The sequence below is a fragment of the Pan troglodytes genome, chromosome 1 (assembly GCF_028858775.2).
Source record: "Pan troglodytes isolate AG18354 chromosome 1, NHGRI_mPanTro3-v2.0_pri, whole genome shotgun sequence".
Lineage (NCBI taxonomy): Eukaryota > Metazoa > Chordata > Mammalia > Primates > Hominidae > Pan > Pan troglodytes.
This window is the reverse complement of record NC_072398.2, coordinates 55,005,919-55,018,043: the sequence shown is the minus strand read 5'-3', so window position 1 is coordinate 55,018,043 and position 12,125 is coordinate 55,005,919. Positions and strand designations below refer to the sequence as shown.

At 34.6% G+C, this 12,125-nt stretch overlaps 1 long non-coding RNA gene across 1 annotated transcript in view; it reads right to left on the bottom strand.

Moving 5' to 3' along the window:
* Positions 1-5,202: 5,202 nt before the first annotated feature.
* The window catches only part of LOC134808458 (uncharacterized), a 191,524-nt gene continuing 184,601 nt past the window's right edge, over positions 5,203-12,125 (bottom strand). Inside the window, exon 3 of the long non-coding RNA XR_010151417.1 lies at positions 5,203-7,789. This is a non-coding gene — a long non-coding RNA (uncharacterized LOC134808458). The remainder of the gene's footprint in view (positions 7,790-12,125) is intronic.

Here is a 12,125-nt window from a genome sequence, read left to right as displayed (position 1 = left end):
ACCTCAAGGGTCTTCCATCTTTTTCAAAGAATTGGACATATAGATAAATAAAAACATAATACACATTACTAAATACAACCCTGGAAATGTTATTCATATGGTTTAATCTGAGAGGAGGGTCATTTAATTGATCTATGACCACCAAGAAAAGCTTACTAATAGAGGTATGGCTTGAGAGGACTAGTAAAACTTATTCCACAAGAGGTCACACCTTGTGAAAGTTATGGAGTGTGGAAAAACATGTAGTGAGAACAGCAGCCAATATGAGGTTGCTCAAGTGGGATCTGGGAATGGTGGGAAGTGAGAGCAGGCTGAAATGTGGTCAGGGAGAGGTGTCTTTTATGACACACTAAGGATCAGGAACTGTAGACTATAAACTGATAGAGCCTGTTTTTTTATGCCTCAAGCAAAATGTCAGGTAAAATTCAAAACTTCTGACACAATTTCATGCAACATAGAGACTATGAAAATTGCTGAAGGATTTTAAAACGAGTGACATGGGTCAATCAGCTATTCAGAAAGATCACTCTGGAAGTTATCATGAAGGATAGCTTGAGGAAAGTAAGACAAAAGGGAGAAGGACTAGAGTCTGTTGGCATTCCCTAGAAATATAGATCTTAGCCATGAAAGTGTTACAGTGACTCTTCATATTACTGCAATTATTATTAATAGCTACATTTATGTATGTTCAGTATATGTTAGGCACTGTGTTAATAGGTTAATATATTATCTCATAATAACGCCAAGAGCAAACCTATGAAGATTATATTAATATTCACCGTGTTAGTCCAGACTCTTAGCAAAGCAGACACCAAGAAAGGGCCATATCTGCAATGATTTTTCACTCCTACCACAAGCAAAATGCTTGTGTAAGAGAAAATAGGGAAGGCTCCAGAGGAGGATGAGAAAGACCATGATGTAAGATTAATCCAGAAGGAAGTAAAGGGGAGGGAAGGATGTGTGGCAGTGACTTAGATGGCAGTGGAGTCTAATGAAGCTTTGTCAAGGACAGCAGGGAGTTTGGCCCAAAGTCAGCAGTTGTAAGTGTCCCTTCTATCCCAAGAACAAGACTCACTCAATATTTCTGCCCTGCTTTGATACCTGCTGGGAGTAGCCCCCAGGAAGCATGGCCTCAGAGAGAATGTGGCAATGGGTTTTAGAGCATGGTGTCTAGAGCCCTTCTTCAGCTATACATTCCCTACTTAGAGGCCTGTAAGAATCATTCTCTTAGCAAGAACCAGCTATATAATATGTGGAGCCTAGTGCAGAATGACAATGTGAAACCCTTTGTTAAAAATTTTTAAATATTTCAATATGACAACGACAGAGCAGTAAACTGAGTGTGGGCCCTCCTAAGCACATGGCTGTGTGTGGCTGCACAGGGTGGCATACCCATGAAGTCAGCACTGCTCATAGCTACCACAGCCTAGATGAGAAACAAATGTTAAACTCTCAACATTGAAAAGCTAAGAAATTGTTGTCATTTTACAAATGCAAGTATTTGCACATTGAAATACCATTTTCCTGCACCTATTTTAAAAACAGTTTTTAAAAGGTGGGCTAAGTTGAAAAGACTTGAACAGTTGAAATTGATTGAACTTGGTGTATTATTTTTGTACAGGTTGAGGGATATTTTTATGTGTGCATGAAGGATGTGAGAGGAGATTCTTGCTGAACATAAATTGGTACCCTACAGCAGAGATAGATAATTCAGGAAAAGAAACAGGTTGGAGGCATGGATCCTGAGAATACTTTTGGACATGCTGATTTTGAAGTGCATTGGGACGTCTAACTCAAGATCTGAAGGACACAGCTGGGTGCATGAGTCAGAAGTTTGGGTGAGAGGCCTGGGCAGAAATGAAAAATGTGTACAATCAGCACATTACCAGTTTATTGACCCATCTGAAATAAGTGATGTACAAATCCAAAATGGTTTTATTTTTATCCAATTATTTCCTTTGAGAAAGAAAAGCAGCCCCTCAGCTGTCAGCTGAGAGCTGACCTTGCACTAACAGCTAGGCCATGGTATTCTCCTGACAAACTAAACCATTTCACAGAACACCAATATCAGACAAGGTCATTCTGTGACAATGACGGAGTGAGCTAAAAACAAGCCCCCTCCATAATCGTGACTGAGCACAGACAGATAAAACACCGTCCATACTACAAAAATGGCCAAACAACCCCCTCTCCAGACTAGCATGAGTTCCTGCTTCTCTGTTATTGATTATAACTTTTGCCCGGCTTTGTGTTCTCTGCCTCCTTTTTGTTTTCTTTTCTTCTTCTCTTTTTTTTTAAAGAGACACAGACTTGCTCTGTCATCCAGGATGGAGTGCACAATAGTGGCATGATCATAGTTCACTACAGCCTGCAGCCTAAGCAATCTTCCTGCCTCAGCCTCCCAAGTAGCTAGGACTGTAGCTCTCTGCTACATGTCTCTGACTTCTCCTCTGCCTGTCTCTGACTTCTCCTGTAGCAGCTAGAGAAAAAATTCTGCTTACAAGGAGTTCATTTGACTAGATCAGGTCCACTCAGGTTAATCTTCATTTTGCCATATATTTAACCACGGACATGATGTCTTATGTCTACAGGTTCCATCCAAACCCAATGGGATTACACAGATTATTTATATCAAGAGAAAATAATCTTAAGGCCAGTTCAGAATCCATAATGAGCTTTTTCATTCTTGAAGGAGTACCTTGGCCCTAAAGCATTGATGCTTTCTTTATGATATGAAATAGTTGAATCTAGATTCAGATCTTACTTAGTAGATTCATAACGGGAAATGTCCCTTCAAGGTTTTTTAAAGGCACTAAAGTGCTTAAAAATCAGTAAGAGAGATTACCTCACATTTGAAGAGTAAAGAGAAAGAAACATTAATCCACAACGTCAGCAGATATTTAAGGGATGGTGAAGGTAGTGAAGTAAATAGAGGATAGTCAGAGAATTTGAAGACGGGTAGAGGATGGTTCTCTGTCATGTCAAAGAAATCAAAGGAACAAAAGGTTTTAAGGTAGAAAATCTTTACAACACAGTCAAATGAAGGAAAAAGTTTGGATTTTTAGAAGAACCATTATCTTTGTCCATGAGTTAACAGAGTGATAAGTACGATCGTGTGATGGAGGCAAGATATATTTTAGAAAGAGGAAGCAGGGACAAATCTGTACATTGACTATTTGAATGAGGATGTGGTAGGAGATAATGGAAAACAAGATCAAAATATTTTGTATGGTTTTGTATTAAACTTTGCTGCTTATTCCTTTTTAGTATGAGAAAGACTTGAGATTATTTATAGCCATTGGGAAAGGAGCCAGTAAATAATTAATAGGTTTGAAAATCCACAAGAGGAAGGGCATAATTAATACAGTAGGAATCTACAAGAAAAAAGGAAAGATAGAATGAAGGATGACAGTGTAAATAAAACTCATCCTGGGATTCTTGCAGAAAGGGCAAAAGGATGGCTGTAAAAATACAAAGAAATACATCTTTAAAGTGAGTGGACAGGATATTGAAGGAGAAAGTACTCTAGTACTTTTAGTTTGCTAAATGAAACAAATTCAAAGATGCAACACCATTAACTGGGAGCAAGAGTTCCAGGCAATGAGTAAGAAACCTTATTAACCTAATCAGGGGGTTAATAAAATGCATTGAAATCATGAGATGATAAAAGCTAAATTAAAGAAGTGGTAGATGGGACCAACATACAGCTGGGATTAGGGATCAAAGTTTTATTGGCATCAGTTTACACACTTATGTAATGTTCCAAAGGAACAGTTGATCAAATTATATATATTAAAGAATGCAGTCTAACTGTAGTTTTGAGAAAGTGTTTATGCTTTGCTAGCACATGTAGGATTTTAGAGAGTAGGGTTACAGAGAACAGAAATCCCTATCTGTTTACTCTTTATTGTGTGAACAATGTAAAGCAAGGAAAGAAAAAGAGTCAAGGCTAGGACTGCTCACGGATAGAAGATACAAAGTTAGAAAAATTGGGCAAAAGTCAGGTGTGAAGAGACAACCTTGAATTTATCAAAGATGAGAACATTATTTACTTTTGTAGTAGTTTTTGTTAAGAAATTTTATGTAGAGTTTTATTTGTTTGTGTTATATTTGATCCATACCATGTTTTTATTTTTAACTAAATAGCAATCTAGTTTCTTTCCTAATATGACTATAAAATCTGAAGAATTACTAAATAGTCATTAAAATGTTCCCAAGGAACTGAGATAATGTGTAATTATCTATGCTTATGTGACCTTGAATATGAAGAAGCAGTTTTTAAAAATGCAAGGATAATAGTGTTTCTTTGCCAAATGAATAATTAAGAATTTTTTTAAAATGCCATTTTGTAGAAATGAAGTGCTGGTTCATAATATCAGTTTCTTCTTTGAATGGTCAATCTGGGGGGGGGGGGCTTTGAGAAAGGGAGGAGCCAGAGAGTGTGAATAAATTAGCAAGCTTCCAAAATCATTAAATGCTGCCTTTTCTTTATACAATGGCTTTCATACATTCTAAACCTGTATTTTATGTAGGGTCATCATTACAATTTTAGTGGAAACTCATAAAAATAGTGTATTTAGAAAATAGACACTGCAGTTAAAAAAAGAATATTAAAATATATTACAAATAACAAATTCTGATCCCAATTGGATAGTAGCACATTGAGAAAGCACGTTAACTCGTGGTATTGAAGAACAGTTTCATGGAAATTCCTAATGAAAAGCAAAATGGCTACATTTTATCTGGACTGTGGGGGCTTCATAAATGATAGTTATTTTGTAGTTCAGTGAACTTATGTCAAAGGACAACAGCAAATAAATTAAATGAAACAAAATCAAAATAAGATAATCTGGTTTCCAGAATATAAGCATCTATTGCTAATATGAAAGGAAGCATCTCTTATTCAAAAGCACATCAGTTTAATTTCACATGCTTGTTTTCTTTTCTAAACCAAGATGCACTTAACTTACTCTTCCACAATGAAAGCATATTTTGTTTGCAGTTATAGCAACCTCTATATTTTTTATGCTGATATCACAAATTTTCAAATAAAATATGATTTTTTCCAGCATCCTACATTTTATGGATGCATAATCTTTGTTCAAAGTTAAATCCAACTGACAGATTTACATTATATTTAATGGAATGTACAATGTTGACTTTTGAATTCAAAAATAAATGTACATAAATATTCCCTTATTTCCTAAATATGTTTATTTAGTGATAACAGAAACTTTCTCAAGAATGGAATCAACACAACAAACAACTGAAACAAATCTGTTACAAGATTCTGTTTTCTAGCACAATTATTACAGGGGCTTTTACTAAAAAAAGTGCATATTAATTTATTTTCTTGGCACAACATTATATTACAAAATGACTAGATTTTTAACATGCATGTTAAAGAACCAAACTGTATAAAAGGTTTACAACATTATAATTAAGTGAAAAACTCTAGTGCCTCATCCCATCTGTAATTCAACTCGAGTTAATTTTTTTACCCATTTTTGATTTTGGTACTCCTGATAACACCATGATAAGAAATTTGAAGCTTATCCCTCTTTTTTATTTGTAGTTTTTAGAGTCTCCTAATCTCCTTATGAAAGATAACATTTTTCTCACTCACAACATCTCAATTTCTACCCATTACCAAACAACTCATACAAATCCTTTAACTGGTTGCCATCAACCAGTTGCCATTGTGATATTAGTAGTCCTTCAATAACAATAATATTTTTAAAATTATGACTTAATGTTATTAAATATAAAATATTTCATATAATGAACAAAGAAATCGGAATAATAGAAAAAACATCCATTGATTTACAATTCACCTTTGAAAAATAATGCATAATAATATTCCTCCTCCCTCTAGAGAATAACACAATTAAGATATTTTGGAATTTACAATTATTGTAGACCTCTATGTACATTTACTGTATAAATTTAGTGAATATTAATACCTTTAATGTCTACAGTAGTTATCAAACTTTTCTTTATTTATTGGTATTTTTTAGACCTTGCTGAAGTTTGAGGAAAACATATGAAACATACTTTTTCAATTTTTCCTCAAGCTTTATTTCTATTTACTTTATTTCTACACTTGTATTTTGTGAATATGTTTACAGAGCATCCATGACATTTTCCCATTTGTGGCATGTTATATTAATAGCCAAAATTATGAAAAATGGGACATTTCTTATTTATTTTCATATATTAGAAAAGTCAGAATTTCAGAAGTTATAGAACTTCCACAAGTCTCATAATTAATAAATTGTACAATTGGGACTTGTGCTTAGATTTTTCTGCTTGAAATCTCTTGCACTTAACCAACGTACTGCTGTTTCTTATTAGATTATAGTTATTTATGTATTACTCTATAGCTTACTGTGTCTTTTAAGGAAGACTGACATTTCATACAATCTTATATTCCTGTGCTGAATATTGCCTGGTTTGAATAGGTATTTCATAAATGTTACTTCCTTCCATCTGCTATTCACATAAATGAATGACCTTCTCATGCTTTATGTTCAAAGGCTGAAGAAACGAATAATGCTATTAATCAGAATAGGACAGTCAGGTCACTCAAGAGTCCAACATTACTTGATAATAGATGTAGAATGTGTTGTCTGATTTGAGTTGGCAGACACTATACATCTTAACAGAGTCTAACTCTTTGGAATGGGAGGAAAAACTGTACAGCCATTTTTAAGACACATTTTACAAATTTCAGGTATGAAACATAAGAATTAGTCTTTAAAAATTATTTTATCAAAAAGAAAATAAACAAACATTTACTATATAGAACCAAACCATAAGCTATTTCTATATGATAAAAACATCAGTCAGAATATGAAACACTGCATTTATAATAAGAGTCGAATTATTCGACCAAAAGCCAGACAGGGAAAGACTTGAAACTTAATCTTTTAGAATACAGACTAATCAAGAGTGAGAGACTGCTTAAAAACATTTAGAGTCTTCACCCAGAAAAGTAACTGAGAAACTTAACTGTGTGAGATGAAAAGAAGGATGAAAAGAATTATGTAAAAATAGATGGATACCGAATGGATATTATCTAAGTACTTTTAACTAATACATAATGTTAAAAATATTTATTTTATGTAAATATAGAGTTTAATTTTATTTATACAATTTTACTGAAAATGTGGAAGGCCATTATGAAATAATAATGACTATAAAATATTAAATTAATTGTACTTTAATAATATAGATGTTAGAAAGGTTATATAACTTGCCCAATTTGCCCAAATGTTAAATGGTGGATCAAGGATTTAAACACTGAAACTTGACCCTAAAACCTGGGCTCATAATTACCAGATTAATTACTACAAGTCTTTCTCTGTATAGCCATTTTTTTAAAAATTTGGTCAAACATCTAATTATGTACACAGTGCATGATACGGATTGGCTGTGTCCCCACCCAAATCTCAACTTGTATTGTATCTCCCAGAATTCCCACTTGTTGTGGGATGGACCCAGCGGGAGGAAATTGAATCATGTGGTCACTTCTTTCCTGTGCTATTATGATAGTGAATGAGTCTCACCTGATCTGATGGGTTTATCAGGGTTTCCGCTTTTGCTTCTTCCTCATTTTCTCTTGCTGCCGCTATGTAAGAAGTGCTTTTTGCCTCCCACCATGTTTCTGAGGCCTCTCCAGCCATGTGGAACTGTAAGTCCAATTAAACCTCCTTTTCTTCTCAGTCTGGGGTATGTCTTTATCAGGAGCATGAAAATGGACTCATACAGTGCACAAGTGTCTACCAAGCTGTAGAAGATTTACAAGAGAGTAATTAATTCACCTTATTTGGACCACTTCATATCCTCAATCTTAATCCAGAAACCATCACATGTATGTCTTTTGCCAAGTCAATTTTCTATTATACAGTTATGGGACATGGTAAGCCTGCAGCATATATAAGAAAGTAATTATATAACATTTTATGTACCTTATCTAGAAAGCAACTTTGCTTTTGTTCTGAGAGAAGAAAACTATAGCTTTTTCTTTTTTTATATGGCAAATAGCAAATCAGCAAATGCCATACTTGTTAGTTGAAGAAACTTAAATATCTAAATCTCTTCTATGACATACTTTGGATATTTCTCATGTTAAACAATGCATATTTCTATTGAGTGACAGGAAAAAAATGACACAAAGCCTGGGAACAAAGTAATATTATTTAAAAAATCAAGTTCTGTGGTTTCTTAATGATCATCTAGTTTATTTTAAGTTACTACACTGGACCTAAACTAAACTAATTAATGAGCACAAACGTTAGGATTGCTGTTACTTGAAGCTGTGTATGGAAGAATCTATAAATCCCTTTTCCTAATGTCTGGTTTGTTAGCAGCCACTGTCATATCAGTAAAAAGCACCAAGAAGTATTTAATTACGTGGCTACTTCTGGACATTGGAAATGATACAAAGTTTGACTGTGGCTAGTACTCTATAATGAAAGTATTAGCATCTTTCCGCAGTGACATAAAAGCAGCCATGGTTTTAGCAACCCTTAGATCTCTACTTAGGCATTGCCTATTCCTGCAATTAGGGAACAAGTTATTCTGCCTGTGCTGATAGATTCCTCATGCTAAATAAATGTCTGGTACTTTAGGGAAGGGAAATCAGGAAAAATATTAATCTAAAAGCACACACTCTCACTTTCACATGTAATTCTGATACTGACCATGCCATTAACCTTTATATGGTCTGGGTGTTTAGGTGCTTCATATATTAAGCCCCAGGGTGAGAATATTAGGAGGTGGGACCTTTGGGAGGTGATTAGGTTATCAGGGCAGAGCCTTCATGAATGGGGTTAGTACCCTTATAAAAGTGGCCCGAGAGACCTCTCTCATCCCTTTGGTCATGTGAGGCTAGAGTAAGAAGATGACTGTCTAAGAGGAAGTTTAGCCTCATCAGACACTGAGTCTGATAGCACCTTAATCTTGGACTTCCCAGCCTGCTTCCAGAACTGTAAGAAATAAAGTTTTGTTGTTTATAAGCTTTATAAAGCTGCCAACATTATGGTATTTTGTTATATCAGACCAAATGGACAAAATACATCCCACCAGAGAACTTTAAACCATATCTTAAACAAAGCCCTAGTATAACTCTCCATAAATGTAAAGATAAAAGGGTTTTAACATATGAGATCCTATTTGTCATATAACCCTAATGTGAGTTACAGAATATGCAGTCAAAATACGTTAGAGACATTGAAAGACCATTGTTTAACCACTATGAATATATATAAAATCTTCATTATAAAAAATATTAACAATTTAATGGCTTTGTTGAAACCTAAAAAGACTTATGTGTACACACACACACACACAGCTTCACTAAATTAATTTAAAACTAGTGCTAATTACTGAAAATATCAAAACCATAAATGAATGCATGTTGAAAGCATTTTCATAAGTAATTATAACAATATTATTTAATCTTCTAAGATACTGGAAATATCCTAGATATTTCCTATGGATCTATATCATAGATCTTTGAGCTTAATTCATTTTGTGAAATATCTTGACTCCATAAAGTGAAGAGTATCATTATCTCTATTAAGAGAAGAATAAAATAAAACAAAAATCAATTTAGTTGCATGAGGTTGACTATGTAATGTGAATCACAGAACCTTATGCAATTTAAGAACTAGAAAACCACTTGGAGAGCAATGAATGCCTGTCAACTAATTCGAGGTGAATTCCTAGAGAAATAGCTGATGCCATTACCTAAAAGCCAATGAGTACATCACTGTGGTTCATACTTGTTTAGCCGGTCATATCAGTGGTTTTCAAATTTAGGTGTCCATCAGAATCACTTGGAGGGCTAATTAACACTGGACCCTACCCCAAAGTGTCGGATGGAGTAGATTCAGGACATCACCCGAGAATCTGGAGGTATTAAGTGTTTTCCTGGTGATAGTAATACCGCTGGCCAGAGGACAGCACTTTTATTTTTTCATTTTTTTCTTATTTTTTATTTTTATAGATACAGGAGATACATGTGCAGGTTTGTTATACGGATATATTGCCTAGTGGCGGGGTTTGGGTTTCTAGTGTATCTATCACTCAAATAGAAAATATTCTACCCAATAGGTAATTTTTTTAACCCTGACCCTCCTACCACCTTCCCCCCTTTTGGCAGCCCCAGTGTCTATTATTTCCTTCTGTATGTCCATATATACTCATTGTTTAGCTTTCACTTATAAGTGAGAACATTAAGTTTTTTATTTTCTGTTTCTGAGTTATTTCACTTAGGATAATAACCTGCAACTCCATCAATTTTGCTGCAAAAGACATTATTTTTATATAACTGTGTAGTATTCCAGGGTGTATATATACCACATTTTAAATCTAATCATTCACTTCTAGACACATAGGTTGACTTTACTGCTGTGAATCGTGCTGCTGTGAATTGTGCTGCAACAAATATGCAAGTGCAGATGTCTTTTTGGTGTAACAGTTTCTTTTCCTTTGAGTAGACGCCCAGAAGTGGGATTCCTGGGTCAAATAATAGTTCTATTTCTAGTTCTTTGTGAAATCTCCATACTGTTTTCCATAGATGTTGTACTAATTTATGATCTCAAAAAGAGTATATGAACATTACCTTTTCTTCACATCTGTTGTTTTTGACTTTTTAATAATAGCCATTCTGACTAGAGTGAGATTGTATCTCACTGTGTTTTTAATTTGCATTGCATTTCTCTGGTGATTAGTAGTGTTGATTTTTTTCATATGTTTGTGGGCCACTTGCATGTCTTTTTTAGAGAACTGTCTGTTCATGTTCTTTGCCCAGTTTTGAATGTAGTAATTTTCTTGTGTGTGTGTGTTGTTGTTGTTAAGTTCTTGTAGATTCTGATATTGGTCCTTTGTCATATGCATAGTTTGCAAATATCTTCTCCCATTCTGTAGGTTGTCGTTTACTCTGTTGGTTATTTCTTTTGCTGTGCAGAAGTTTTTAGTTAAAGTAAGTCTCATTTGTTTATTTTTTTTGTTTCAGTTGCATTTGCTTTTGAAGCCTTAGTCACAAGTTACTTGCCTAGGCCAATGTCTGGAAGAGTTTGTACTAGGTTCTCTTCTAGAATGTTTATAGTTTTGGGGCTTACATTTAAGTCTTTAATCAATTTTGAGTTAATTTTTGTATATGCTGAGTTATAGGGATCCAGTTTCTTTCTTCGACATATCATTAGCCAGTTTGTCCAGCACCATTTACTGAAGGGGGAGTCCTTTTCCCATTGTGCATTTTTGTCAACTTTATCAAAGATCTGTTGGTTGTAGGCATGTGGCTTCATTTCTGATCAGTGCATCTATTTTTGTACAAGTACCATGTTATTTTGATTACCATAGCCTTGTGGTATAATTTGAAGTTAGGTAATATGAGACCTCTAGCTTTGCTCTCTCTTTGCTTAGGTTTGCTTTGTCTATTCCGGCTCATTTTTGGTTCCATATTAATTTTAGAATTATTTTTCTAATTCTGTGGAAAACGACATTGGTAATTTGATAGGAGTTGCATTGGATCTCTGCATATTGCTTTTGGCAGTGTGGTCACTTTAATGATGTTTATACTTCCAATCCATTAACATGGGATGTTTTTCTGTTTTCTTTCCTTTCCTTTCCTTTTCTTTTTTTTTTTTAACAAGGTCATACACTGTTGCCCAGGCTGGAGTGCAGTGGCATGATCATGTCTCACTGCAGCCTCAACCTCTCAGGCTCAAATGCTCCAATCACCTCAGCATCCTGAGTAGCTAGAATCACAGGTATGTACCACCACACCTGGATAATTTTTAAAATTTTTAATAGAGATATCTCACTATGTAGAGGATCTCAGTACATTGCTCAGGCTTGTCTCAGACTCTTGGGATCAAGCAATCCTCCTGCCTCAACCTACCAACGTGTTGGGATTGCAGGCGTGAGCCTCATGCCTGGCATTTTTCCATTTGTTTGTGTCATCTATGATTTATTGTAGTGATTTGTAGTTCTTGTCATAGGGATCTTTTGCCTCCTTGGTTAACTGTTTTCCTGGGTATTTTATTTTCGTGTGTGTCTATTGTAAATGTGATTATTGATTTAGTTTTCAGTTTGAACTTTATTGGCATATAGTA